The 27,184-nt window shown below is 40.5% G+C and overlaps 1 protein-coding gene across 6 annotated transcripts in view; it reads left to right on the forward strand.

Annotated features, from left to right (window-relative positions):
- Nucleotides 1-27,184, forward strand: part of POLE4 (DNA polymerase epsilon 4, accessory subunit) — a 266,067-nt gene that overhangs the window by 55,984 nt on the left and 182,899 nt on the right. For 4 of the 6 annotated variants that reach the window (XR_008618926.1, XR_008618927.1, XR_008618929.1 and 1 more), the window contains exon 5: nt 1,939-2,007. The exons of 1 other annotated variant lie outside the window; for it this stretch is intronic. The gene's annotated coding sequence lies outside the window, so the exon portion shown is untranslated. Of the gene's footprint in view, nt 1-1,938; nt 2,008-4,771; nt 4,790-27,184 lie in introns of those variants that run through there. One more of the 6 variants, XR_008618930.1, reaches the window with a different exon arrangement.

The raw sequence follows: 27,184 nt of genomic DNA on the forward strand, positions 1-27,184 counted from the left end.
TATTTACAGTAGCCAGGACATGGAAGCAACCTAGGTGTCCATCAACAGATGAATGGATAAAGAAGATGTGGCACATATATACAATGGAATATTACTCAGCCATAAAAAGAAATGAAACTGAGTTATTTGTAATGAGGTGGATAGACCTGGAGTCTGTCATACAGAGTGAAGTAAGTCAGAAGGAGAAAAACAAATACCGTATGCTAACACATATATATGGAATCTAAGAAAAAAAAATGTCATGAAGAGCGTAGGGGTAGGACGGGAGTAAAACACAGACCTACTAGAACATGGACTTGAGGATATGGGGAGCGGGAAGGGTACGCTGTGACGAAGTGAGAGTGTAGCATAGACATATATACACTACCAAACGTAAAATACATAGCTAGTGGGAAGTAGCCGCATGGCACAGGGAGATCAGCTTGGTGCTTTGTGACCACCTAGAGAGGTGGGATAGGGAGGGTGGGAGGGAGGGAGACGCAAGAGAGAGGGCTTGGTGCTTTGTGACCACCTAGAGAGGTGGGATAGGGAGGGTGGGAGGGAGGGAGACGCAAGAGGGAAGAGATACGGGAACATATGTATATGTATAACTGATTCCCTTTGTTATAAAGCAGAAATTAACACACCATTGTAAAGCAATTATACTGCAATAAAGATGTTAAAAAAAACTCTCTAGTATTTTAAAATGTATTAACTAGATTTTTGTTTATTTTTAAAAGTAATACATGATATTATAAAAATGATTAAAAATATAGAAGGGTGTACAATGAGAAGTAAATTTCCCTCTCATCCTGGTCCCCCAATTAACCCTCAGAGTTTATCACTGTGGATGATTTTTTGTATAATCCTTCCAGAACTTTTTTTTTTTTGCTTATACATGGATATATGTATATTCAATAAGATGTTGAAGTAGTACTCTTTTTTTCTTTTGATTGAGGCCTAAACGCCTGCAAAAGTACTGTAGATGTTTTATACTTACACTGGGGCAACTGCCTTTGTAGGTTGTGCTGAGAGATGGTGAGAGAGGATTGGCTGTATTAGCAACCCTCTCCTGGCCAATAAGTGTAGTGGGCATAAAGGCTGAGAGGTTTCTTCAGAGAGTGTTGTCAGTGTGCTTGGCCAAGTGAGAGGGCTTTAAGTCCATCTCCCAGAGTGCTAGACCTTGTTATCTGGTATCTGTTAGAAATAAAGATGCATCTGCTTCTTTCTCTAGAAGGTGAAAAGGCTGTTTTGATCTGTCTACCTGGGGATTGAATGAAGAGAGGTGGCTACCTTAGAACTGGGCTGCATTTTCAGTAGCTGTGTAGCAAAAATGCATGTTTTGAGGGGACCAGTTGTGGATTCTCTTGGGTTTGGGGAGTAACTTAGGGTTGCTTTGGGGCCCACCAAGGAAGATTTCCTGGTGGGACCATGAGATCCCAACAGAGTGAATGTGTGGGCCTGAGGAAGAGGTTGTCTACAGCCTGACAAGAGACAGCTCCTGGGGCAAGGGAGCCATAACTATCAGTCCTCAGTGCGAGGAGCTTCAAAAAGGGAGGGAAAAAAAGAAAAATAAAATCTTATAATAGCTCTCTGTAAAACATCTGGAAACTGCATCTGTCACACTCAGAGAACCAGGCTCCATTACCTCTGCATCAGCCACAGAAGACTACGCTCTCCCCATAGGCCCTCTTCCCCTGCACCCTAACATGGGGTGGGTGGGCCAGAAACTGCAGCCAGCAAGTGACTGGGCAAGGTGAGTGGGGAAGAGAGAGCAGCCAAATTCTCCCCGCCCCCAACAGCACTGACCGGCAGACAGCAGACCTAGACTGACAGAGAAGGGAAGTTTGACATTGGATGAGACTGGAGTTTTAGCTACTATACTCGATGGATTGTTAAATTACTAAAATGAGGTTTTTCTTATAACTGAATGTGACTGGGGGCTTTTAAATTATCTAGGAGTGGCTGGAAACTATAGGACCTGCCAGCAATTTCATCTGGAGTGCAGAAAAAGAAAAAGTACACAAGGTGAGTTTAAGCAGAAGTGGTGGGAAAAAATGAACTTACTTTTTTCATGGCTCATATTCTACTTGATTATGGCTCCATCCAAAAAAAACCAATCTCCACCCCCTCACCCCAAAACCCAAAAACCTCCACAAATAGGGCCATACTATACCTATTGTTCTGTACCTTGCTTTTTATTTAATAACATATCTTAGAGATGTTTCCTTACCAGCACAATATGTGTCTATTTTTAAAGTCTGTTATGTAGTATTACATTGTATGTACAAACCATATTTATTTAAACATTCCTCTATTTTTAAACAATTAGGATTTTTCCAATCCTAATCCCAAATCCTTGCTTTTACATACAATGTGGAAACGAATATCCTTGTTGAGTTTTTTGCTTGCATGTGGGAGAATATTTATAGAAAACCTTTCTGGAAGTAAGATTGCTAAATTAATGAATATGCAAATCTTAAATTTATGATCCTCCAAAGAAATTTCATCAATTTATATTGCTACCAATAATTTCTTCATAACCATGCAGGTATTGTGTATCATTGAATCTTTTAATCTTTTCCAGTATGAGAGGTTTAAAAAAATAGTACCTTAGCAATTCATAAATTATGAGATTGAGCATGTTTTCATATGTTGGTAAGTCATTTGTATTTCTTTGTCTATAAATTGCCTATCTATGTCTTTATGGGTTGATTTTAAATATTGTGTTATTAGCACTATTTTTGAGTGGGAAATCAGCCAGTGAGTGAGAGGGTAGGAAAGGAGAGAGGGAGCTGTACCCAGTGCTGGGAGCACTAAATGTGGCCAGGAATATCTGTCTTGCTCAGATCTTTAATCTGCCTTCTTTGGGTGTGTGTCTCAATGTCTAGGTTTGAAACTCTGTAGGGCATAGGTTACCTTAGTCTTCTCTCCCCCTCCTACCCTGTCACCAGCACTGTGGGCACATATTAGTCAGCACTATGCAGGTGATTGATGTTCAGTTACCTAGGGCAGGGGCACCGTGCTGGTTATCATCCACCTGCACCCTTCTCCATGCTGCCCTGTGCCCTGGGAAGCTGACCTGCATGCCCTTACATCAGTGGGCTTCCTTCAATCTCCACAGGAGATGGGAGGGAGAGAGGAAGAGTCAAGCCAATGTACATTTCCTTTCTCCCTGTGGGCTCACCACAAGTAGCTCTGGCCCTTGACCAAAGGCCTCAGCTTTTGGCAGACCTCCTCTCAACTTAGCCTCCTCATCTTCGAGTTCCCTTAATCACACCTCCTTCACCCCTTCAGTCCTAGGGGTGAGAAGATGGCTGTTTCTGACTTTGGGCTACCACACTACTCCTTGTGAAGTCCCTACTCCTTGCCTACACTTTTGTAAATAGTCCCTTAGTAAACTGCTCTCAAATTATCCAAAGTTGCATGTGACATCTCAGTTCAGGATGCTGGGGCCTTGACTGATACAGGCATATCATGCTTAGCTGCATCCAGGGAGTCCTAAATACGAAGAAATTTCAGCAGCACCCAAGGCTGGTTTTAGATCCTTCAGCTACTCTCAAGAGGGGTCACACAGAGTGGTACCAGGGACCAGTCAACCCCACACTACACCATATTTAGAGGGACCCTAAGAGCTGTATTTTGATAATGATGGCACCTAGGACCAGGTAGAGGAAGGTTATAGTACCTGAGCAGTGAGATGCTCCTGGATTTACTTTAGCCCCTGGTGACCAACAGAATTGAAAAAATTGTATTGGATGGAGCTCTGGGCCAACAGAGGTGGCTCTGTGCTTGAGGAAGAGGTGTCAGCTACAGTAGAACTCTGTGATCCTTCCTGGGGCTTGGGTGAATCTGGCTTCAGTGGGCATCCGAGGAGTGAGGGTGGCAATAACTCTAGGAGGGGCAGGGCATGAGGAGGATGGGATGGATTGGGGGATGGAAGGTGACCAGAATGTCTCAGCTGCAGGAGGACTCTGGGTAACGTTAGATTCAAGTCCAAAGCGTCCCCAAGAGGCTGCCAGTGCCACAGTGCAGGTAGTGGAGCCAGGCTGGGTAGAAATCTGAGAAGATGCTGGGGTCAGGGAAGAAGTTAGGGTTGTAGTCAGTGGTCCAGCCTTTAGTATGTGGTTCACAGCCTTTGGGAGTCCAGCCTGTGAGAGAATTCCTTCCATTGCTGTTCCTGAGAGGCTCCAGGGAATGTTCACATGTCCTCCATATCCTTTCATTCCCACATGCAGCTGTAGCCAATAGCTGCTCTGCTGGTCAATACTTCTTCTCACTACTCTTTCTCCAGGAGACTGTGCTTTCATCATAGTCCAGAAGTGACCTACTTTTTCTCTCCAGAGAACAGCCTAGAGCAGGCTTTACCTGAAGACTTGGTGAGAACAGGTGGTAATTACCATGCAGAAAAGGAAAATTCCAACTGCATGGTAGAGATCATGCCTCCTAGAGTTCCTTCCCGGAGGTTTTTTCCTTCCCCCACTCTGTCTTTAGCTCCTTAGCTGGGCTGCCTTTTAATCTTTAATTAATTAATTAGTTTATTTTTATTGTGGTAAAATGTACATAACATCAAATTTACCATTTTGAGCATTTTAAGTGTACAGGTACAATTTTGGTGGCATTAGTTATATTTACTATGTTGTACAACCATCACTACTATCCATTTCCAGAACTTTTTCATCATCCTGAACAGAAATTCTATATGCATTAAACAATGACTTCTCATTTCTCCCTCCCTGCCACCTCTGGTGATCTTTATTCCACTTTCTGTAACTGGGTCATCATTTTGCAGGATCCACCTCTGCTGGGTCTCGAGAGAAGAAAGTAACTTCTTCCTCCTTTCTTCAAGGGTCAAATAAAAAGATGAAAATAAAACAAAAAAGAGATATGGCTTAGCACATAAACCAGTATCTTTAATCTCTGAATTATTATGACAAATCTGTGATTTAAGCAGAGAAACTGGACATAATATAATCATTTTGCGCTAATTACTGGAAGCTACTGTTATGAAGTGGAATAGTTTAATGCTATACTAAATGGCCTCAACTTGTGCTTTGTGAGTTGACCTTATGTCTCTTTTATAATGTTTGGTCTCCTTTCCCTGATTTTTTGCTTCACATTTGCTGTGGACTGATAAACCAGACAGTTAAACTTGTTACTATGTGGTGTAAAATCAGATCAATAAATTCTGAATGAGAGATTGAAGACTAATCCCATAAGTAGACTGCAGTAACTTTAACACCGTTATTTTTGTTGTTTGGAGACTTTTATGCATGTATTTTCTCAGACTTTATTTTCACCTATATTCCAAGGAGGTGAGGTTACCAGCTAATCTAGTTCTAGATTCGGGATTTGCACTGTACACTCTAGAAGGGACATGACTATGGTGGAATGGAGGGAGAGCAAAGAAAAGCCCCAAAGGTAGCTTCTGGCTTTGTTGACTCTGTATATTGGATACAGGATATGATTAACTGTTATGGCCAAAGGGCAGTGTGGCCAACAGATTTAGAGGAGACACTGTGGGCAGATGAACACCCTGACAGACTGGACCCCCAAGCACAGTTCTGTGGGGGTCCTGGGTTGTTTGTTTTGGTGCACTCCTTAGTACTGATGACATATTTAAGATCATTTAAAAACCAAAATGGAGTAACTATGGTTCAGGCATCCAAAATGGAGCCAGGTAGCCATTGTAGATATGGTTTCAGACATGTTTCTGCATCACTGAGAAGTTGAATTTTCTCTAAACTGTATCAAACTCAAGGACACTACCAGCCATTTTCAGAACAATACCTGTTAAGCTGCTAGTTACAACCTTGTAGTTTCAAAGTCACCCCAATTCTGTCCTTTGCAACTATGTAATCATTTCAGACCTCAGCCAATCCTTGTTTAACAAGCACCCATACTTCTTGCCAGCTCCAATCCTTATTCTTGACAAACAATTTATGCAACCTTGTGTTTTTTTGCCTTTATAAACCTCCTCCATTTTGTAGTTCAGAAGAACATAATTTAAGGGCTTTTTGGATCTCCTGGGCTGCAGTCCTAACAAACCTCAAATAAATGCCTCTTTATTTCAATCAGGTCTCCATTTCTGAAGTTTTGGTTAACAGTACCTAGGCCATCCACCTCTGTGGTTTTTTTTTTTTTTTTTTAACATATTCCATCTTTTGTCCTGGTCCTTGTTTCCTCACCTGAATCTTCTATTTCTGAGTCATATCTGTGTCTATATATCTCATTACCTTCGTAGTTCATTTTGACTCCAGCCTTCATAGTAATGCACAAACAAATCACTACTTTTGGCTCTGATGTCTTGGCACTTGCTTGGATCTGGTGGGCCTAAGACTTTCCTGGGCTGGGATAAAATCACATGGGACAGTCAACTGGTATATAAAAAGAGGTATATATCCCACAGGATGGTTGTGTTGTAAAGATCCAGCAAGAAGATTCTCAGAAATGTGGGGGTTAATGAAAAATGGCTGATGCCACACAAACAAGCACTTATTTCTGGTCCCCAATCCAGATTCCCAGTAAGTGGGCAATGGAGCTTTGGTACCATCCTTCCTAATTCTGAGAGAAGAAAACACAAGTCTCTGGGAAGAGAGATACATGTCCTAAGGTGAAAGAGAAGAATCTTTCTTGAGGAGCTCTTTGTCTCTCCTTTAGTCTAATCTGTATTGCCAATTGGCCTTCTAAGACCTTTAAGGAATGGGTGAAGTTGGGTGGGGGAGCAAATGCAGATATTCTAAAAGGACTTCTGAATTTCTATTTTTTCTTTTGGCTGCACCGCATGACATGTGGGATCTTAGTTCCCCCACCAGGGATTGAACCCACGCCCCCTGTAGTGGAAGCATGGAGTCTTAACCACTGGACCACCAGGGAAGTCCTGGACTTTTGAATTAGAATTGCATTGTCTGGAAAAAGGGAAGATGTACCTCCAGTATTTACTAGGTATCTTCCTTTTTAGCCACTTACCTTCCTGTGGGCAAATGCTATCCTATGGACTGGTACATGGTCTTCCTGTGGAGTCCGTAAGCAGATCTGTTAGCTCTACCAAGTGAGGACTTGACTCAGAGTCACACCACTGCCTTTAGGGCCCAGGTAACGAGGGGACCCTGTTATCATCTACTGCCTAGATAATTTCAAATCTAGCCTAGACCAGCACTGTCCAGTAGAACTCTCTACAATGATGAAACATTTTGTCTGCCACTAAAAGTGTTTTCCTAATACCCTAATCTGGGTTGGGGACTTCAAATGGGTATTTGCTGGTGTAGCTTCATCAAGTTTTCAGTAAACCCCATGTTTCTTAGAATCTTTTGGTTAGATCTTGACAACCCAACCATCCCCTGTCCAGCTGGCTATGAGATCAGTGGGCTGATCTGGCTCCTTGCAATGGCCTCCAGCATGCTCCTGGCACTTCTGTTCACAGCCCACATGTGGAACCATTTGCTCTTCCTTCCTTGTACCCCACTTCTTGCCCAGGCCCTTATCTTCCTCATTTTCTAACCATGTTCCATCTTTTTTTTTCTTTTGGCTGCGTTGGGTCTTTGTTGCTGCATGCAGGCTTTCTCTAGTTGCCGCAAGCAGGTGCTACTCTTCATTGCAGTGCGTGGGCTTCTCATTGCGGTGGTTTCTTTTGTTGTGGAGCACGGGCTCTAGCTGCACGGGCTTCAGTAGGTACAGCACGCAGGCTCAGTAGTTGTGGTGCGCAGACTCAGTAGTTGTGGCACATGGGCTTAGTTGCTCTGCATCATGTGGGATCTTCCCGGACCAGAGATCAAACCTGTATCCCCTGCATTAGCAGGCGGACTCTTAATGACTGTGCCACCAGGGAAGTCCCTAACCATGTTCCATCTTGAACTCACTGGGCGGGACCTTGGGAAAATTGTACTTCATAATGTGTAAAACAGAAGAGTCTCTAAGGACAAAAGCCACTTGCTCTCATGTGTATAAGGTGATTTGCCAGATTCTTCCAGCCCTGTCCTTGGTCTCTGTTAAGCAGAGGTAATAATTAGGATAATAACAATAATACAAATGGAAACAATCCTTCCTGCACTCCTGCTAGAAGAATACAAAGAGATAATACATGTAAAATTACTTTGAAAATTTAGAAATGATCTAAAATTTAAAGTATCATAGCTATTAAATCCTTGTTTTCCTCTTGGGAGGGCCACCAATAAGTACTGCTCATTTTAGCCATCCCTTTTTTCTTTTTCTTTTTCTCTTCCTTATTTCTTCTGGGCCAAGTAGAAGGTAGCTGATTAAAAAGTATCTTGGATTGAATGAGCTTCCCCCTCATGGTCTCCTTCAAAGTGCTTTCCTGTTGTCTTCTTTTATCTGAATCACATTCAGAAATAGTTGGCTTTCTAGCTGGTTTGAAGAAACCACTTTCAAATTACTTGATAGAATAAAAAAAAAATCCAGACTCTGAAAACCTGCAGGGCCTTGTGCATCCTATTGGCCATTTCCTTAAATGACATGAAGGAGGGTATGAATCTGATGACAAGCATGGCTGCAGTGAACAAATCCACCAAATTTGGACAAGTGACAGAGGACCCAGGATACTGAGGGTGATTTTAAAATTTACTCAGGGCTCCAGTAAATACATTTTGGAGGAGGGAATTTTATAGGGATTTTTATATGAATGTCACCAGAAATGCACTTTAAAAGATAAACAGAATATTATATTTTTAAATATTTTGTAGCACAGAGCAAGAATTATTTTAGGTGAGTAGATACTGAGGTGCAGAGTATAAAGAAAGAAAATTCTCCATAACCCATTTATCTTTCTGGACTTAGAAGAGTTGAGTGACAGTTACAAATGACAGCCCTCTTAGGTATTCAGTTTCCTGAGGTATTTAAATGAGAAAATGTATTTTGGGGAATATTTACACAATAATAATAAAGTGGTGTTCAATTGCAGATGACAAAAACCAGGGTTGATTAAAATATTTTAATATGTGAATTGGATTTGTAAATTTTGTTTAAATATTTTCTGTTCATTATTGACATTAAAGAGGACAGAAGTGAAATCAAGAGGAAGGAAGGCCATCTAGGTGCTGAGATCAGGGCCCCAGAGGTGTAAGGCCATTATATTCCTGGTTGGATCTTTGCTTTTTTTGCCAGAAATTCAGAGACAGTCTCAGAAAAACCAAATCCAAAGGAGATTTATGCATATGAGCACTCCATACCCCTGCAAGAGTGAGGACCTTGAAGATTGTCCCTGCAGAGGGCTGTGGACAAGGATGAGTGTCAGGTGCAGTCCATTGCCACTGCTGTGGCCCTTGGTCTAACTGGGGTTTCCTCTGGCTGAGGTCCCTGGCTGGGCCATTTGAAGAACCTGTCTCTTCTACTTCATCTCAAGTTTCTGTAACCAGTGTTGCCTAGGTTTCCTATCAGAATCTACCCTCTGCACCCCATGCCAAGAATTCCAGATAAACATGCTGCCTAGGGGAAGAAGTTCCCAGATATATAGAGAAAGAAGTGACCTCTGTTCTGTTTAGGACTGTACAATTGATCTGGTTCTCCCTCCTGAGCTTGAGGCCACGGTTATTGGCAAGTCATCTGCACTTGCTCATGAAATGGGCTCATCAGGCTTTCCCTCTCTGCTAGTCAAGATGCTGACAAGGTGTGGGAGCTTCCTGGTTAGTTGAAGGCATCTAGTGATTCCTGGATAAGCTTCATGAAAATTATGGTGTTTTGTTCCTTACCTTCCACCCAGTCTTCTCTTGTAACCAAGATCCTTAAGAAAGAAAAGGTGGGGATGGTGGTGTTCTGCAGTTGCAGAATTCTAGTGGCCAAGACAGCTGAAAACATACAGATCTTCACTAATTCTAGTTTATCTGATCCCACCCAGGCTTGCATGGCCAAGGCCAATGCCCACAGCACAGCACTGGGAGCCATATTATCAAGGGAAATCTCAGGTCTGGCAGTCTCTGTCCTGTTGCTTCTTTTCTTGGGAGCTGGTCCTGGTAGAGGTTCAACCATCTGGTGTGGGGCTGAGAGTTGCTCACGATGCAGCTTGCTTCCATCTTCCAAAGAGTCTACCTTGAGGGTACCTGAACCATGTAAACTGGGAGAGCCATGCTGGATATGGCCACAAGTTACAAGTTTTAGTTTCTTGAGTTCACTCTTTATTATTTGTGTGTATGTGTGTATGTGTGTGTATGTGTGTGTGTGTGTGTGTATATATATATATATATATATATGTAATATGACATAGTAAATACAGCCTATATATTATATATAATATATATATTATATATATATTATATACAATATATTTGGATAGTGAGGTTGTGAGAGAGGAGGGGAAGAATGCAAGTATACACTGTATATATGTTATCATCTTATCTGAAATCAAGGATATGTAACTTAATGTATTTATTTATTTATTTATGAGTTCAAACAAGTATTTATTAAATGCTTAAAAGTGTGTAACACTCTGCTAAGAATGAAGGTGGGGTACAGGACTTCAAAAGGTAAAAAAAGACATGTGTCCTGCCTTCAAAGGGCTCAGCATCTATGGGGGAGACAGGCATGTAACTTATCAAATTTTACATCTTACAAAAATTAAGTATCAAAAGAGAGGTATAAACTAAATATTGTGGCAGTTTTGATGAGAAAAGGATCAATTCTGTCGATGGGGATTAGGGGTCATGTTCCTGAGGAGGTAACCTTTGAGGTGGCCTTGAGAATATGAATAAAATTTCATTTCAATAGTTTTGAAAAGAGTTAGTCTTGGCAGCAACACTCTTAACAACTTGTGTTTATATAGCAGTTCCCCACTGACTGAGTAGCCTCACACACTTTGTTGTATTCAATTAGAACAATAACTTTGCAAAGTTAAGTAAGGGGATATTATTATTATTTTAAGGTCAAATTTTGGCTTAGAGAAGTTCTATGACTTGCCTATGAGGGCACATTATTTAGTCAGGGTGGGGAAATGTAGATGTGGAACCAATATCTTCTATCTGCAAGTACTGTGAGAGCCCTTCCCCTGCCCATCCCTGCTTTTAACAGGCTAACTAGAGGTGCATTCCCGGAGTTTACCAACTGTTGGTCATTCACAGCCTTACTAACTAGCCTCAGCAACTATTGATGGTGATCAAAGTGTGGTCCCCAGACAGCAGTATCAACACCACCTGGGAACTTGTTAGAAATATAAATTCTCAGACCCCTTCCATACCTGCTGAATCAGAAATGTCAGCAATGTGTTTTAACAAGCCCCCCAGGTGATTCTGATGCAAGTTTAAGTGTGACCTAAACACTACACATTTGAGGATTCTTTTAACTTAAAATAGATGATATGAAACCATGAGAGCTGACTCTAGAAAAAAAAGAGCCCAATTAATCCTTACAGTATCTAGAAATTAAATTGTGTTCTCCTTTTCCTTCTGAGGATTGTTATTGAACAGGGTGATGTGGCATAGGGCTGGAATAAATTTGGTATTAAAACTGCATTTACTTCTTTCTCATTGAGAAAACATATACATTCAAAACCACAGGGAACATGGGACTCAGCCTGCAAAAGTCAAGGGCTCCCAGAGCTGAAGTACAAGGTCACACATTACTTCAGAAAACAAAGGGCTAGATTTCTGACAAGGGTTACTCACAAGAGAGGCCTCAACCCTGAGAATTCATGAATCTGCTCCTGCAAACATGCAGTTTCCAAAGAAATTCAGCTGAAAATGGGAGATATGCTGGTGTCATGGCATTTCATTCCTTTGAATAGTTTGTGATAAAAAGCAAGAGAGATGAAGTTATTCTGTTACCATGACAACTTGGAGAGACCCAGGCTGGATAATGATACAGTGGAGCTGACAAAGCTTGGCATCCTGATTCTAAATGAGAAAAAATGGGCTGTGGAGGCCTGGGGATTATGTAGAATGAATATTCTTTTCTTCCCTTACAGCTCTGCCACATTGCCTGATTTTAAAAAATAACCCATTAAACAGTGAACATAGTGACTATGACTGATGTACATCTATTCATGTGTTTTCCTGGAAGGCACTTCTCCCCTTTGTCTTGTTTCTATCTATTCTTTGCCGCATAGCTCCAAACATGCTTCCTTAAGGAGGGTTCCTCATTGACTGGCCCTCAGTGAACCACAGCATTGAAAGGCTCAGCCATGCATTTAGTCCCATTTTGCAATTTTTTTTTAAACACTTACAAACTCTGTCCTTCAGGGGAGAGAAAGACAATAATGTTACTTCCTTGTGCCTTCAGGGTCTAAAAATAGCAAAGCTGTCTATAATCATTTTTTTCCTCTTTTGTTTACAATAAAGATAGCTAAGAGTTATTGAGTGCTGATTGTATACCATCCCAGTACTACTTAAAGCGTGGTTGAAGACCAGCAGCAATAGCATCACCTGGGAACTTTTAAAAATGGAAATTTGAGGGCTCTACCCCAGAGCTGCTCAATCTGAAACTCTAGAAGGTGGGGTCCAGGAATCTTTTTTTAATAAACGTTTTAAAATACCAAGTTTTCAGAATCACTGCATTAGATGCATCTAAGTGCATCATGTTTTTTCTCACTTAATTTTCACAATTAGTATCATCCCCCTATACAGGTGGGGGAACTGAGGCACAGAAAGTATGAGTAAATTGCTCAAGGTCCCTGTAGTGTATTGTTTCCAAAGACTGTGGCAACAATCTCTTCTACTTTTTCAAAGTGACTTTGTCACTTCTATCAAGAGGTATAGTCTATTTCTCTTTTCCTTAAACTGGACTGGTCTGTGACTTGCTTTGACCAATAGAATGCAATGAAAGAGATATGGTACATCTTTTTTTTTTTAATTGAAGTATAGTTGATTTACAATGTTGTGTTAGTTTCAGGTATACACCAAAGCAAATCAGTGATTCACTGTATATATATATTCTTTTTCAGATTCTTTTCTCTTTTAGGTTATTACAAAATATTACGTAGAGTTCCCTGTGCTATACAGTAGGTCCTTGTTGGTTATCTATATTGTACACAGTAGTGTATATATGTTAATGCCAAATTCCTAATTTATCCCTCCCCTCTACTTTCGCCTTTGGTAGCCATAAATTTATTTTCTATGTCTGTGGGTCTATTTCTTTTTTGTAAATAGGTTCATTTATATCATCTTTTTTTTTTAGATTCCACATATAAGCAATATCATATGATATTTGTCTTTGCCTGGCTTACTTCACTCAGTATGATAATCTCTAGGTCAATCCATGTTGCTGCAAATGGCATTATTTCATTCTTTTTTATGGCTGAGTAATATTCCATTGTGTACATGTACCACATCTTCTTTATCCATTCCTCTGTCTATGGACATTTAGGTTTCTTCCATGTCTTGACTATTGTAAATAGTGCTGCAAGGAACATTGGGGTACATGTATCTTTTCAAGTTATGGTTTTCTCTGGATATATGCTCAGGAGTGGGATTGCAGGATCATATTGTAGCTCTATTTTTAGTTTTTTAAGTGTCCTCATACTGTTTTCCATAGTGGTTGCACCAATTTACATTCCCACTGGCAGTGTAGGAGGGTTCCTTTTTCTCCACACCCTCTCCAGCATTTATTATTTGTAGACTTTTTGATGATGGACATTCTGACTCACGTGAGGTGATATCTCATTGTAGTTTTGATTTGCATTTTTCTAATAATTAGTGATGTTGAGCATCTTTTCATGTGCCTCTTGGCCATCTGTATTCTTGTTTGGAGAAATGTCTGTTTAGATCTTCTGCCAATTTTTGAATTGGGTTGTTTTTTTGATTTTTTTTGCTATGAGCTGTTTGTATATTTTGGAGATTAATCCCTTGTCAGTCACATCCTTTGAAAATATTTTCTCCCATCATTGCCTTTTCATTTTGTTTATGGTTTCTTTTGGAGGCCTTGCAGAGTCTGTTTTCATTCTCCTACTAACTTGACTCCCATGTAAAGTCCAGGCTGCTGGAGACAGAGGCCATATGATAATAGGAACCATGTGGAGATAGAGGCCATGTGGAGGAGAACTAGAGCATGCTAGATGACAGCCCCACCCAAGCCTTGTTCTGTGGGTGAAGCCATCTTGGACCTGTTAGCCCAGCCTAGTCACTAGCTGAATGCAGCTACATGCAGGGGCGTTGCTAATGCCACATGGAGCAGAGACTTGCTTGCTGAGCCCTGCCCGCATTTCCAACAAGAAAAATTGTATGCAATAAAATGGTGGTGTTTTAAGCCACTGACTGTTGGGATAGTTTGTTATAGAGCAATAGATAATGGAAATAGTCATATAATTGGTCAACCACAGATCCTGGAGTCCAACCCATGTACATTTAGCTTTAGAGCTATCCATCTTAACCATTGCTCTTTTTTTTTTAATTTAAAAATTTAAATTAATTAATTAATTAATTAAAATTTGGCTGTGTGGGGTCTCTGTTGCTGCACGTGGGCTTTCTCTAGTTGCAGCGAGTGGGGCCTACTCTTTGTTGCACAGGGTTCTTATTGCAGTGGCTTCTCTTGTTGCAGAGCACAGTCTTTAGGCACGAGGGCTTCAGTAGTTGTGGCATCCAGGCTCAGTAGTTGTGGCGCACAGGCTTAGTTGCGCCGCGGCATGTGAAATCTTCCTGGACTAGGGCTCGAACCTGTGTCCCCTGCATTGGCAGGTGGATTCTTAACCACTGCACCACCAGAGAAGTCCTTAACCATTGGTCTTTGCTTTGTTTCATTTTTTAAAAATTAGAATTGCTATTTTATTAACATATCAGGTTTAAAACCATGTTCCAGGGCAGACAATCTGGTAAGTTTCTTTCAGTAAACCATGTAGCATGTATAACACCCATTTTTACCCTAAGCTAGGTGATAATAATAGCTAAGACTTTATGGTACTTACTATATCCCAGGGTAATCATGCTTTGATTATGTTTTAATTTGCTAATTTTTCTCTAACTTTTGAAATACATACTTAGGTAATCAATTTTCAGCCTTTTTTCTAATGCAAGTATTTAAAGCTCTACATTTTCTTCTAAGTACTACTTTAGTTGCACCCTAAAATTTTTGATATGTTATATTTTATTTATTTATTTATTTAATATCTTTATTGGAGTATAATTGCTTTACATTGGTGTGTTAGTTTCTGATTTATAACAAAGTGAATCACTTATACATATACATATGTTCCCATATCTCTTCCCTCTTGCATCTCCCTCCCTCCAACACTCCCTATCCCACCCCTCTGGTGGTCAAAAAGCACCGAGCTGATCTCCCTGTGCAATGCGGCTACTTCCCACTAGCTATCTATTTTACGTTTGGTAGTGTATATATGTCCATGCCACTCTCTCACTTCGTCACAGCTTACCCTTCCCCCTCCCCATATCCTCAAGTCCATTGGCTAGTAGGTCTGTGTCTTTATTCCCATCTTACCCCTAGGTTCTTCATGACTTTTTTTTTTCTTAGATTCCATATATATATGTTAGCATACGGTATGTGTTTTTCTCTTTTTGACTTACTTCACTCTGTATAACAGACTGCAGTCCATCCACCTCACTACAAATAACTCAATTTCGTTTCTTCTTATGGCTGAGAAATATTCCATTGTATATATGTGCCACATCTTCTTTCTCCATTCATCTGCTGATGGACACTTAGGTTGCTTCCATCTCCTGGCTATTGTAAATAGAGCTGGAATGAACACTTTTGTACATGACTCTTTTTGAATTATGGTTTCTCAAGGTATATGCCCAGTAGTGGGATTGCTGGGTCATATGGTAGTTCTATTTGTAGTTTTTTAAGGAACCTCCATACTGTTCTCCATAGTAGCTGTATCAGTTTACATTCCCACCAGCAGTGCAAGAATGTTCCCTTTTCTTCACAACCTCTCCAGCATTTATTCTTTCTAGATTTTCTGATATGCCCATTCTGACCGGTGTGAGATGATATCTCATTGTAGTTTTGATTTGCATTTCCCTAATGATTAATGACGTTGAGCGTGCTTTCATGTGTTTGTTGGCAATCTGTATATCTTCTTTGGAGAAATGTCTATTTAGGTCTTCTGCCCATTTTTGGTTTGGGTTGTTTGTTTTTTTGTTATTGACCTACATGAGCTGCTTGTAATTTTGGAGATTAATGCTAAGAGTTTGATAGTTTCTGGCCTTACATTTAGGTCTTTAATCCATTTTGAGTTTATTTTAGTGTATGATGTTAGGGAGTGTTCTAATCTCATACTTTGACATGTACCTGTCCAGTTTTCCCAGCACCACGTATTGAAAGGCTGTCTTTTCTCCACTGTATAATCCTTCCCTCCTTTATCAAAGATAAGGTGACCTTATGTGGTTGCTCCATCTATTTGTATCATCTTTAATTTCTTTCATCAGTGTTTTATAATTTTCTGCATACAGGTGTTTTGTCTCCTTAGGTAGGTTTATTCCTAGATATTTTATTCTTTTTGTTGCAATGATAATGGGAATGTTTTCTTAGTTTCATTTTCAGATTTTTCATCATTAGTGTATAGGAATGCCAGAGCTTTCTGTGCATTAATTTTGTATCCTGCTACTTTACAAAATTCATTGATTAGCTCTAGTAGTTTTCTGGTAGTATCTTTGGGATTCTCGATGTATAGTATCATGTCTTCTGCAAACAGTGACGGCTTTACTTCTTCTTTTCTGATTTGGATTCCTTTTATTTCTTTTTCTTCTCTGATTGCTGTGGCTAGAACTTCCAAAACTATGTTGAATAAGAGTGTGAGAGTGGGCAACCTTGTCTTGTTCCTGATCTTAGCGGAAATGGTTTCACTTTTTCACCACTGAGGAAGATGTTGGCTGTGGGTTTGTCATATATGGCCTTTATTATGTTGAGGAAAGTTCCCTCTATGCCGACTCCTTGCAGGGTTTTTATCATTAATGGATGTTGAATTTTGTCGAAAGATTTCTCTGCATGTATTGAGATGATCATATGGTTTTTCTACTTCAATTTGTTAATGTGGTGTATCACGTTGATTGATATCCGTATATTGAAGAATCCTTGCCTTCCTGGAATAAACCCCACTTCATCATGGTGTATGATCCTTTTACTGTGCTCTTGGATTCTGTTTGCTAGTATTTTGTTGCGAACTTTTGCATCTATGTTCATCAGTTATATTGGCTTGTAGTTTTCTTTCTTTGTGACATCTTTGTCTGGTTTTGGTATCAGGGTGATGGTGGCCTCGTAGAATGAGTTTGGGAGTGTTCCTCCATCTGCTATATTTTGGAAGAGTTTGAGAAGGATAGGTGTTAGCTCTTCTCTAAATGTTTGATACAATTAGCCTGTGAAGCCATCTGGTCCTGGGCTTTTGTTTGTTGGAATGTGATTTTTAATCACAGTTTCAATTTTATTGCTTGTGATTGGTCTGTTTATATTTTCTATTTCTTCCTGGTTCAGTCAGAAGGTTGTGCTTTTCTAAGAATTTATCCATTTCTTCCAGGTTGTCCATTTTATTGGCATATAGTTGCTTGTAGTAATCTCTCATGATGCTTTGTATTTCTTCATTGTCAGTTGTTACTTCTCCTTTTCATTTCTAATTCTGTTGCTTTGAGTCTTCTCCCATTTTTTCTTGATGAGTCTGTCTTCTCCCTTTTTTTCTTGATTAGTCTGGCTAATGGTTTATCAATTTTATTTATCTTCTCAAAGAACCAGCTTTTAGTTTTATTGATCTTTGCTATCATTTCCTTCATTTCTTTTTCATTTATTTCTTATCTGATCTTTATGATATCTTTCCTTCTGCTAACTTTTGGGTTTTTTGGTTCTTTTTTCTCTAATTGCTTCAGGTGCAAGTTTAGGTTGTTTATTTGAGATGTTTCCTGTTTCTTAAGGTAGGATTGTATTGCTATATACTTCCCTCTTAGAACTGCTTTTGCTGCATCCCATAGGTTTTGGGTTGCCGTGTCTCCATTGTCATTTATTTCTAGGTATATTTTGATTTCCTCTTTGATTTCTTCAGTGATCACTTCGTTTTTAAGTTGTGTATTGTTTAGTCTCCATGTGTTTGTATTTTTTACAGATCTTGTCCTGTAATTGATAACTAGTCTCATAGCATTGTGGTCGGAAATGATACTTGGTACAATTTCAATTTTCTTAGATTTGCCAAGGCTAGATTTTTGACCCAAGATATGATCTATCCTGGAGAATGTTCCATGAGGTCTTGAGAAAAATCTGTATTCTGTTGTTTTTGGATAGAATGTCCTATATATAACAATTAAGTCCATCTTGTTTAATGTATCATTTAAAGTTGTGTTTCCTTATTTATTTTCATTTTGGATGATCTGTCCATTGGTGAAAGTGAGGTGTTAACGTCCCCTACCATGAGTGTGTTACTGTCGATTTCCCCTTTTATGGCTGTTAGTATTTGCCTTATGTATTGAGGTGCTCCTATGTTGGGTGCATAAATATTTACAATTTTTATATCTTCTTCATGGATCGATCCCTTGATCATTATATACTGTCCTTCTTTGTCTCTTGTAATAGTCTTTATTTTAAAGTCTATTTTGTCTGATATGAGAATTGCTACTCCAGCTTTCTTCTGATTTCCATTCGCATGGAATGTCTTTTTCCATCCCCTCCCTTTCAATGTGTGTGTGTTCCTAGGTCTGAAGTGTGTCTCTTGTAGATAGCATATATATGGGTCTTGTTTTTGTATCCATTCAGCCAGTCTGTATCTTTTGGTGGGAGCATTTAATCTATTTACATTTAAGGTAATTATCGATATGTATGTTCCTATTACCATTTACTTAATTGTTTCGGGTTTGTTCTTGTAGGTCTTTTCCTTCTCTTGTGTTTCTTGCCTAGAGAAGTTCCTTTAGCATTTATTGTAAAGCTGGTTCAGTGGTGCTGAACTCTCAGCTTTTGCTTGTCTGTAAAGTTTTTAATTTCTCCATCAAATCTGAATGAGATCCTTGCTGGGTAGAGTAATTTTGGTTTTAGGTTTTTCTCCTTCATCAGTTTAAATATAACCTTATGGGGATTCCCTTGTGTGTTATTTGTTGTTTTTCCCTTGTTGCTTTTAATATGTTTTCTTTGTATTTAATTTTTGAGAGTTTGATTAATATGTGTCCTGGCGTGTTTCTCCTTGGATTTATCCTGTATGGGACTCTCTGTGCTTCCTGGACTTGATTAACTATTTCCTTTCCTATATTAGGGAATTTTTCAACTATAATCTCTTCAAATATTTTCTCAGTCCATTTCTTTTTCTCTTCTTCTTCTGGCACCCCTATAATTCGCATGTTGGTGCCTTTAATGTTTGTCCCAGAGGTCTCTGAGACTGTCCTCAGTGCTTTTCATTCTTTTTTCTTTATTCTGCTCTGCAGTCGTTATTTCCACTATTTTATCTTCCATGTCACTTATCCGTTCTTCTGCCTCAGTTATTCTGCTATTGATCCCATCTAGAGTATTGTTAATTTCATTTATTGTGTTGTTCATTGTTCCTTGTTTCCTCTTTAGTTCTTCTAGGTCCTTGTTAAATGTTTCTTGCACTTTCTCTATTCTATTTCCAAGATTTTGTATCATCTTTACTCTCATTATTCTGAATTCTTTTTCAGGTAGACTGCCTATTAACTGTTCATTTCTTAGGTCTGGTGGGTTTTTATCTTGCTCCATCTGCTGTGTGTTTTTCTGTCTTCTCATTTTGCTTATCTTACTGTGTTTGGGGTCTCCTTTTTGCAGGCTGCAGGTTCGTAGTTCCTGTTGTTTTTGATGTCTGTCCCCAGTGGCTAAAGTTGTTTCAGTGGGTTGTGTAGGCTTCCTGTTGGAGGGGTCTAGTGCCTGTGTTCTGGTGGATGAGGCTGGATCTTGTCTTTCTGGTGGGCATGTCCATGTCTGGTGGTGTGTTTTGGGGTGTCTGTTGCCTTATTTTGATTTTAGGAAGCCTCTCTGTTAATGGGTGGTGTTGTGTTCCTGTCTTGCTAGTTGTTTAGCATAGGGTGTCCAGCAGTGTAGCTTGCTAGTCATTGAATGAAGTTGGGTGTTGGTGTTGAGATGGAGATATCTGGGAGATTAGCACCATTTGATATTACATGGATCTTGGAGGTCTCTTGTGGACCAGTGTCCTGTAGTTGGCTCTCCCATCTCAGAGGCACAGCACTGACTCCTGGCTGCAGCACCAAGAGCCTTTCATCCACTAAGTAAGTAAGAAAGAAAGAAAGAAAGAAAGAAAGAAAGAAAGAAAGAAAGAAAGAAAGAAAGAAAGAGAGAGAGAGAGAGAGAGAGAGAGAGAGAGAGAGAGAGAGAGAGAGAGAAAGAAAGGAAGGAAGGAAGGAAGGAAGGAAGAAAGAAAGAAAGAGAGAGAAAGAAAGAATAAGATAAAATAAAGTTATTAAAATAAAAAATAATTATTAAGAAAATAATTTTTTAAAAGTGAAAACACAAACAAACAAAACGGACGGACAGAACCCTAGGACAAATGGTGAAAGCAAAGCTATACAGACCAAATCTCACACAGAAGCATACACATACACACTCACAAAAAGAGGAAAAAGGGAAAAAAATAACATACCTTGCTCTCAAAGTCCACCTCCTCAGTTTGGGATGATTCATTGTCTATTCAGGTATTCCACAGATGCAGGGTACATCAAGTTGATTGTGGAGCTTTAATCCTATGCTCTTGAAGCTGCTGGGAGAAATTTCCCTTTCTCTTCTTTGTTCGCACAGCTCCTGGGGTTCAGCTTTGGATTTGGACCCGCATCTGCATGTAGATCGCTGGAGGCCATCTGTTCTTCGCTCAGACAGGATGGAGTTAAAGGAGCAGCTGATTCAGGGGCTCTGGCTCACTCAGGCTGGGGGGAGGGAGGGGGACGGAGTGTGGGGCGAGCCTGCAGCGGCAGAGGCTGGCGTGACTTTGCAGCAGCCTGAGGCATGCATGCATTCTCCCAGGGAAGTTATCCTTGGATCACGGGACCCTGGCAGTTATGGGCTGCACAGGCTCCCGGGAGGGGCAGTGTGGATAGTGATTTGTGCTCACACACAGGCTTCTTGGTGGCTGCAGCAGCGGCCTTAGCGTTTCATGCCCGTCTCTGGGGTCCGTGCTCCTAGCTGCGGCTCACGCCCGTTTCTGGAGCTCCTTTAAGCGGCGTGCTTAATACCCTCTCCTCGCGCACCAGGAAACAAAGGGGCAAGAAAAAGTCTCTTGTCTCTTTGGCAGCTCCAGACTTTTTCCCGGACTCCCTCCCAGCTAGCCTTGGTGCAGTAACCCCTTCAGGCTGTGTTCACGAAGCCAACCTCAGTCCTCTCCCAACTTCTGACCAAAGCCCGAGTCCTCAGCTCCCAGCCCCCGCCCGTGAGCGGGGTGAGCAGACAAGCCTCTCGGGCTGGTGAGTGCTGGTCGGCACTGATCCTCTGCGGGAATCTCTCCACTTTGCCCTCTGCACCCCTGTTGCTGCACTCTCCTCCGTGGCTCTGCAGCTTCCCCCTCTGCCACCCATAGTCTCCACCCGTGAAGGGGCTTCTAGTGTGTGGAAACTTTTCCTCCTTCACAGCTCCCTCCCACTGGTGCAGGTCCCGTCCCTATTCTTTTGTCTCTGTTTTTTCTTTTTTCTTTTGCCCTACCCAGGTACGTGGGGAGTTTCTTCCCTTTTGGGAGGTCTGAGGTCTTCTGCCAGTGTCAGTGGGTGTTTTATAGGAGCAGTTCCATGTGTAGATGTATTTCTGATGTATCTGTGGGGAGGAAGGTGGTCTCCGCATCTTACTCTTCCGCCATTTTCTCTCCAGAATCTGTTGAAAGATTTTTTTTTTTTTTTTGCGGCATGCAGGCCTCTCACTGTTGTGGCCTCTCCCGTTGAGGAGCACAGGCTCTAGTTGCGCAGGCTCAGCAGCCATGGCTCACGGGCCTAGCCGCTCCGCAGCATGTGGGATCTTCCCGGCCTGAGCGGGGTGAGCAGACAAGCCTCTCGGGCTGGTGAGTGCTGGTCGGCACTGATCCTCTGCGGGAATCTCTCCACTTTGCCCTCTGCACCCCTGTTGCTGCACTCTCCTCCGTGGCTCTGCAGCTTCCCCCTCTGCCACCCATAGTCTCCACCCGTGAAGGGGCTTCTAGTGTGTGGAAACTTTTCCTCCTTCACAGCTCCCTCCCACTGGTGCAGGTCCCGTCCCTATTCTTTTGTCTCTGTTTTTTCTTTTTTCTTTTGCCCTACCCAGGTACGTGCGTGTGCCCTGCATCGGCAAGCAGACTCTCAACCACTGCGCCACCAGGGAAGCCCTGTTGGAAGATTTTTAATCACAGTTTCAATTTCATTACTTGTTATTGGTCTGTTTATATTTTTATTTCTTCCTGGTTCAGTCTTGGAAGGTTATACCTTTCGAAGAATTTGTCTGTTTCTTACAGGTTATCCATTTTATTGGCATAGAGTTGCTTGTAGTAGTCTCTTAGGATGCTTTTTATTTCTGCGGTGTCTGTTGTAACTTCTCCTTTTTCATTTCTAATTTTATTGATTTGAGTCCTCTCCCTCTTTTCCTTGATGAGTCAGGCTAATGGTTAATCAATTTTATCTTCTCAAAGAACCAGCTTTTAGTTTTATTGATCTTTGCTATTGTTTGTTTCTATTTCATTTATTTCTGCTCTGATATTTATGATTTCTTTCCTTCTACTTACTTTCTGTTTTTTGTTCTTCTTTCTCTGGTTCTTTAGGCATAAGGTTCCATTGTTTATTTGAGATTTTTCTTGTTTTTTTCCTCTTTGATTTCTTCAGTGATCTCTTGGTTATTTAGTAACGTATTGTTTAGCCTCCACGTGTTTGTGGTTTTTACGTTTTTTTCCCTGTAATTGGTTTCTAATCTCATAACGTTTTGTTCAGAAAAGATGCTGGATATGATTTCAATTTTCTTAAATTTACTGAGGCTTGATTTGTGACCCAAGATGTGATCTATCCTGGAGAATGTTCCATGCGCACTGGAGAAGAAAGTGTAACCTTCTTCTTTTGGATGGAATGTCCTATAAATGTCAATTATATCTATCTGGTCTATTGTGTCATTTAAAACTTGTGTTTCCTTATTTATTTTCATTTTGGATGATCTGTCCATTGGTATAAGTGAGGTGTTAAATTTCCCCACTATTATTGTGTTACTGTCGATTTCCTGTTTATAGCTGTTAGCAGTTGCCTTATGTATTGAGGTGCTCCTATGTTGGGTGAATATATATTTTTAATTGTTATATCTTCTTCTTGGATTGATCCCTTGATCATTATGTAGTGTCCTTCCTTGTCTCTTGTAACATTCTTTATTTTAAAGTCTATTTTATCTGATATGAGTATTGCTACTCCAGGTTTCTTTTGATTTCCATTTGCATGGAATATGTTTCTCCATCCCCTCACTTTCAGTCTTTATGTGTCCTTATGTCTGAAGTGAGTCTCTTGTAGACAGCACATATATGGGTCTTGTTTTTGTATCCATTAAGTAAGCCTGTGTCTTTTGGTTGGAGCATTTATTCCATTCACGTTTAAGGCAGTTATTGACATGTATGTTTCTATGACTATTTTCTTAATTGTTTTGGGTTTGTTTTTGTAGGTCCTTTTCTTCTCTTGTGTTTCCCACTTAGAGAAGTTCCTTTAGCATTTGTTGTAGAGCTGGTTTAGTTGTGCTGCATTCTCTTAGCTTTTGCTTGTCTGTAAAAGCTTTTGCTTTCTGCATTGAATCTGAATCAAATCCTTGCCAGGTAGAGTAATCTTCATTGTAGCTTCTTCCCTTTCATCACTTAAAGTACATCTTGCCACTCCCTTCAGGCTTGTAGAGTTTCTGCTGAGAAATCAGCTGTTAACCTTATGGGAGTTCCCTTGTATGTTATTTGTCTTTTTTCCCTTGCTGCTTTCAATAATTTTTCTTTGTTTTTAATTATTGCCAATTTGATTATTATGTGTCTCAGCGTGTTTCTCCTTGGGTTTATCCTGTATGGGACTCTCTGCGCTTCCTGGACCTGGGTGGCTATTTCCTTTCCCATGTTAGGGAAGTTTTCAAGTATAATCTCTTCAAATATTTTTGCTGTTCGTTTCTCTCTCTCTTCACCTTCTGGGACCCCTATAATGCGAATGTTGTTGCATTTAATGTTGTTCCAGAGGTCTCATAGGCTGTCTTCATTTCTTTTCATTCTTTTAAATTTATTTTGTTCTGCTGCAGTGAATTCCACCATTCTGTCTTCCAGGTCACTTATCCATTCTTCTGCCTCAGTTATTCTGCTATTGATTCCTTCTAGTGTAGTTTTCATTTCAGTTACTGTATTGTTCATCTCAGTTTATTCTTTAAATCTTCTTGGTCTTTTAAAACGTTTCTTGCATCTTCTCGATCTTTGCCTCCATTCTTTTCCAAGGTCCTCGATCATCTTCACTATCATTATTCTGAATTCTTTTTCTGGAAGGTTGCCTATCTCCACTTCATTTAGTTGTTTTCCTGGGGTTTTATCTTGTTCCTTCAGCTGGAACATAGCCCTCTGACTTTTCATGTTGTCTATCTTTCTGTGAATGTGGTTTTTGTTCCACAGGGTGCAGGACTGTAGTTCTTGCTTCTGCTGTTTGCCCTGTGGTGGATGAGGCTATCTAAGAGGCTTGTTCAAGTTTCCCAATGGGAGGGACTGGTGGTGGGTAGAGCTGACTGTTGCTCTGGTGGGCAGAGCTCAGTAAAACTTTAATCTGCTTGACTGCTGATGGGTGGGGCTGGGTTCCCTCCCTGTTGGTTGTTTGGCCTGAGGCAACCCAACACTGAAGCCTACCTGGGCTCTTTGGTGGGGCTAATGGCAGACTCTGGGAGGGGTCACACCAAGGAGTACTTCCCATAACTTCTGCTGCCAGTGTCCTTGTCCCCACAGTGAGCCACAGCCCCCCCACCCCCTCCTCTGCATGATACCTTCCAACAGTAACAGGTAGGTGTGGTTCAGTCTCCCCTGGGGTCACTGCTTCTTCCCCTGGGTCCCAATGTGCACACTACTTTGTGTGTGCCCTCCAAGAGTCGAGTCTCTGTTTCCCCCAGTCCTGTCGAAGTCTGCAATCAAATCCCACTAGCCTTCAAAGTCTGATTCTCAAGGAATTCCTCCTCCCTTTGCCGGACCCCCAGGTTTGGAAGCCTGACGTGGGGCTCAACCTTCCCTGCAGTGGGTGGACTTCTGTGGTATAAGTGTTCTCCAGTCTGTAAGTCACCCACCCAGCAGTGATGGGATTTGATTTTACTCTGATTGTGCCCCTCCTACCATCTCATTGTGGCTTCTCCTTTGTCTTTGGATTGGGGGTATCTTTTTTGGTGAGTTCCAGTGTGTTCCTGTCGATGATTGTCCAGCAGCTAGTTGTGATTCTGGTGTTCTCACAAGAGGGAGTGAGAGCACGTCCTTCTACTCCACCATCTTGGTTCGTGTTTATATGTTTTACAGATTTTTTCCGTTAATTGATATCTAGTCTCATAGCGTTATGGTCAGAAAAGTTACTTGATACAATGTCAATTTTCTTAAATTTACCAAGGCTTGATTTTGACTCAAGATATGATCTATCCTGGAGAATGTTCCATGAGCACTTGATAAGAATGTTTATTCTGTTGTTTTTGGATGGAATGTCCTATAAATATCAATTAAATCCATCTTGTTTAATGTAAAGCTTGTGTTTCCTTATTTATTTTCATTTTGGATGATCTGTCTATTGGTGAAAGTGAAGTGTTAAAGTCCCCTACTATGATTGTGTTACTGTTGATTTCCCTTTTTATGGCTGTTAATATTTGCCTTATGTATTGAGGTGCTCCTATGTTGGGTGCATAAATATTTATAATTGTTATATCTTCTTGGATTGGTCCCTTGATCAATATGTAGTGTCCTTCTTTGTCTCTTGTGATAGTCTTTGTTTTAAAGTCTATGTTGTCTGATATGAGAATTGCTACTCCACCTTTTTTTGATTTCCATTTGCATGGAATATCTTTTTCCATCCCCTCACTTTCATTCTGTATGTGTTCCTGGGTCTGAAGTGGGTCTCTTGTAGCCAGCATATATATGGGTCTTGTTTTTGTATCCATTCAGCCAGTCTATGTCCTTTGGTTGGAGCATTTAATCCCTTTACATTTAAGGTAATTATCCATATATATGTTCCTATTACCATTTTCTTAATTGTTTTGGGTTTGTTATTGTAGGTCTTTTCCTTCTCTTGGGTTTGCTGCCTAGAGGAGTTCCTTTAGCAATTGTTGTAAAGCTTGTTTGGTGGTGCTGAATTCTCTTAGCTTTTGCTTCTCTGTAAAGGTTTTTATTTCTCTGTCGAATCTGAACGATATCCTTGTTGGGTAGAGTAATCTTGGTTGTAGCTTTTTCTCCTTCATCACTTTAAATATGTCCTGCCACTCCCTTCTGGCTTGCAGAGTTTCTGCTGAAGGATCAGCCGTTAACCTTATGGGGATTCCATTGTGTGTTATTTGTTGGTTTTCCCTTGGTGCTTTTGACATTTTTTCTTTGTATTTAATTTTTCATAGTTTGATTAATATGTGTTTTTGCATGTTTCTCATAGGATTTATCCTGTATGGGACTCTCTGTGCTTCCTGGACTTGATTAACTATTTCCATTCCCATATTAGGGAATTTTTCAACTATAATCTCCTCAAATATTTTCTCAGTCCATTTCTTTTTCTCTTCTTCTTCTGGGACCCCTATCATTCGAATGTTGATGCGTTTAATGTTGTCCCAGAGGTCTCTGAGACTGTCCTCAATTCTTTTCATTCTTCCTTCTTTATTCTGCTCTGCAGTAGTTATTTCCAGTATTTTTTATTCCAGGTCACTTATTCATTCTTCTGCCTCAGTTATTCTGCTATTGATGCTTTGTAGAGAATTTTTAATTTCATTTATTGTGTTGTTCACCACTGTTTGTTTGCTCTTTAGTTCTTCTAGGTCCTTGTTAAATGTTTCTTGTATTTTCTCCATTCTATTTCCAAGATTGTGGATCATCTTTACTATCATTATTCTGAATTCTTTTTTAGGTAGACCGCCTATTAACTCTTCATTTGTTAGGTCTGGTTTTTATCTTGCTCATTCATCTGCTGTGTGTTTCTCTGTCTTCTCATTTTGCTTAACTTACTGTGTTTGGTGTCTCCTTTCCACAGGCTGCAGGTTCATAGTTCCCGTTGTTTTTGGTGTCTGTCTCCAGTTGCTAAGGTTGGTTCAGTGGGTTGTGTAGTCTTCCTGGTTGAGGGGACTAGTGCCCGTGTTCTAGTGGATGAGGCTGGATCTTGTCTTTCTTGTGGGCAGGTCCACATCTGGTGGCTTGTTTTGGGGTGTCTGTGACCTTATTATG

The sequence above is a fragment of the Physeter macrocephalus genome, chromosome 12, assembly GCF_002837175.3.
Source record: "Physeter macrocephalus isolate SW-GA chromosome 12, ASM283717v5, whole genome shotgun sequence".
Taxonomy (NCBI): domain Eukaryota; kingdom Metazoa; phylum Chordata; class Mammalia; order Artiodactyla; family Physeteridae; genus Physeter; species Physeter macrocephalus.